Raw genomic sequence first — 4,044 nt, forward strand, 5'->3', positions numbered from 1 at the left:
GCTAATGGCGAAGATAAGCCAGTGCACAGGTTGTTTCTCTGCGGAACACAATTACTTTGCTATTTTACCAGGAGGTTATGAATATGTTACTATCATATTAGCCAATTAATATATCATTCTAATCATGGTTAAAAACAAGTAATTGACAAATTGGTCAATTACCTGGACGTTTGGAGCAGCTGTTAAAATTCCAGATGTCTTCCCCATTGGTAAATGTCAAAAAATTGGTTTATAAGTCAAGCATATTTATTAATCATTAACCACAACAAAATATTGATCTCTGTCTATTCAAGTTGGAACTCAAAATAAGTGGGCCTGCTCTTTTCAGACAACCTGTCACAGCTGGATAAAAAAATCACAGACTACCACAATTAAAACAAATGAAATGTTTTATTTATTGAACGTAATAACCCCTATCATAGTTTTATTGTATTCAATAAACTATGCAAACAGTACAAGCTACTGGAATAAACACAGGATACGTGAAAGAATCTTGAGGTAGAGTCAGATAATTTTCAGTCCATTAGCTCAGCTGTGGGGATGTCCATCTGATTTGCAGTAGAGATGGTATATAGCAAACAGTTGTGCCACAATGGTCTTTGGGAACAGTCAAATCACTATTCACTTAATCCAATAATGAACGATTGCCAATAAACACAATGTATTGGATGTGACAGCATTGAGATGTTTATGAAAATGAGTGGTGTTGTGGGAAACCCTTCATCTACCACGGCAACCGATAGCTTAGAAAAAGCTAGCCAACACACTACAGCAATCAGGCTTACCCTGGTATGTTAGCGGTGACCAAGGGGAACCATAGGAGGGGAAAGAGACTGGAACTAACTTCAGATAACCTATTATACCAAGGATAAATATGATCTAAAGATAATTGTAAAACACAGATGAAAATAAATAATCACAGAGCAAGACTATGAATGGAGGAAACATCTAAATAGAGCAACCATGAGATAATATGACTCAAAAGAGAAGAAATGGAAACACAGATAACTGCCCTGTGCTCGCGCCACAGGGGAACTACGGAGAGCGTGAACGATCAGAAATATGGATGGATGGATGGATGGATGGATGGATGGATGGATGGATGGATGGATGGGTGGATGGGTGGATGGGTGGATGGATGGATGGATTAGATAGATAGATATAGCTACATGTTGCAGTATCTATAACAACCCAAACACAGGATTTCAGAATTAGACATCCCCAGTTATTAATTTCATACACTCGCAAAAGTAACGCAATAGTTACTTTTACTAGTAACTAGTTACTTTTATTGTGGGGTAACTCAGTTACTAACTCAGTTACTTTTTGGGAGAAGTAACTAGTAACTATAACTAATTACTTTTTCAAAGTAACATGCCCAACACTGAACAGGACCAAAGATCCAAAACAGCAGATCATGAAAACATTGGCTTTGATCCCTGCTATTTACCTAATTGAATGCCTAAAAAGGTAAAATAATAAAGTTAGTTCAAGTTCTGATCAAGCAGAGGAGGTGGGGTCCAGAGATGTGCAGAAATCTCAATGATTACAGTAGAATTGAAAAGGAAAATGGATAAAAATTATTTCCGAACTATACGAGAAACATAAGCTTAGACAGAAAACCAAAAGCAGGATTATAAGCTTTTACTCTTTCACACATGGTTTCATTTTTTAACCAATAATTAATGTTCTTTAAATTTTGTGTATTTTGACATTATATTGAACATGCTGTACAAACCATATTGGTTTTTGTAATGTCTCTGGTTTGTCAAACGAAAGATTCTTTGTGGTGCAGATTTTTATTATGACTTTAAATATAAGCAACGTACAAATCAATGCAAGCTTTATTCACAAGATGGCAGTGTGGTCAAATTGACATGTAGAGGGTAATTCAGGGCTTATGCTCTCACAGCTGGAAAGTTCTGAGCCCCAAACATGGCTGCCATACAGAGGTATGGGCCAAAAAGGAAAGACGGGGCTTAGCTTCCAAGAAGCTGAAGTCATTAAGATAATCAAGAGTCCAGTAGTTCATAATTGTGCACAAACTACACATTAAATCAAAAGAGCAGCATATTTCACACTCGCTTAAGACTAACTTAAGTCTTTTGAATTATTTTTTTCAAACAGATTTACTCTCTGGCTTGAAATGTTAAAAACAGTTTCAATTATAGGTTTGTGAAGGGATTGTTACATAACCACTAAGATCAAGCTGAAAAGTAGTAGGAAGTTGGCTATAGGGGTCCCTTATACACTCTATGCACTGTGGCACTCCTGCGCTGACAGAGTCTCCATAGAGAACACATTTGACTGCATGGGCTAAAATATCCTGTTATGGTGCAAGGTAGCCGCTCCCTCCTGGAAATGCTGTAATCTCATTATCAGTCACTGAGAGTGTTGGACTGGAATGTGTGAGGAATGTTGCACCAGATTTTGCTTCTTGCTTTCCTGCTACCCAATTAAAGTCAGTGTGGTGATGAATTAGTGCTGGTGCTAGATGGAAAATACGCTGCAGGTGTGCAGTTGATAATGAATGGAAAACAGCTCAGCTGAGAAGAATGTGGAAGCTTACTCCCTCTTCATATATGATTACAGAAGATAGGATCAATATCCTTACTGTGCATGTGTGAAAAAGTTGCCTCTAGTCCAACATGCTTTGCAGATGACCAAAAAGGAAACATCACACATCCACGACATGCCCTATTAGAATCTGCGTAAAAGAAAAACTATATTTTATTAAGTATTTAAAGTGATTTCATCTTTTAAACAGGTAACTCAAATTGCAGATTCGCTCATTTCTTCTTAGTGTCATTAACTCTGGCATTCCGGTGCATCGAGGAAGTGCCAACATATATCAGGTTTCCATGCTATTTGTAGTGATGTCGTGATGGGCAGCAGAGAGATCACCAAGTCACTTTGAGCCAGAATGAACCCCCTTAACTATAAGCAAATGTTTTGTTTGTGTGTTTCCGATGGACAAGTTAAGACCAAGCTTTCTCGTGTTGGCTGATAGATTTTAATTTGACTGTAAAATACATTGATTGCCTGAGGAATCTGTGGTCAACTAAATGAGTGCCAAGTTCATGCAACTGCAGTATTAGTCCAGTTCTTTAGCCATGTATCCTACTCTTTTTAAAAAAAAATCTTAATTTAAATCTGATTACATTTCAAGTTCCTTTTTTATGTACTTAGAATCTGAGGTAATCTTTGCATTTTCTGTGGGCAGCATTGGGGTTGGATGCAAGAGTTTGCCCTGCAACTCTAGGGTCGTTGGTTCAAACCTCAGCTCTGGCTCATTGGGCAAGACACTTCAATCGCATTGGTCAGAGGACCCGGTGACACCTGTGTACAACAGCCTCGCTTCTATCGGTGAGCCCAAGCTCAGCTGTGGCTACAATGTAACTTGCCAACATAGGAATGGGTGAATGACTGAATGTAGCGTAAAGTGCTTTGGACAAGTCTCCTGACTTGAAAAAGCGCCATTTAGAACAGGCCATTACCCATTCCTTGTCTATTAATAAGGCTGCACTTTTCTGACTACTTGTTCCTGGAATCCAATCAATCAATCAATCAATCAACCAACCAATCAATCAATCAATCAATCAATCAATCAATCAATCAATCAATCAATCAATCAATCAATCAATCAATCAAAGCACTGCTGCAGTAGACCAATTAAGACTACCTGACCTTCAGACGCAACTATATCCAACGGTCAACAAATGGAAACACAGCAGGGTTTTCGATAAACAGACTAGGTGAGCCAGATTCATTAAAAATGTATTTGTTAACAGTAAGTGACCTATCCTCCAGCCAGGATATAAAAAATGTAACATCTAATATAAATCTATTTAACTGTAACCCTTTAAGTTATTTTCAGGGATAGGATGTCTAAAACTATTGAACGTTGGTAAGCAAAGTAAATTAATGTAAAGGTGTTTAACTGCAAGGACTAACAATATTATTATATCCATATTAGACTGAAATTAAAATAGCAACTTCAAATGTATATGTGATCGACAAAATATTGTGGCACCAAAATGTCTC

Source organism: Cyprinodon variegatus, unplaced genomic scaffold (assembly GCF_000732505.1).
Source record: "Cyprinodon variegatus isolate N-32 unplaced genomic scaffold, C_variegatus-1.0 Scaffold391, whole genome shotgun sequence".
In the NCBI taxonomy this organism is placed as follows: domain Eukaryota; kingdom Metazoa; phylum Chordata; class Actinopteri; order Cyprinodontiformes; family Cyprinodontidae; genus Cyprinodon; species Cyprinodon variegatus.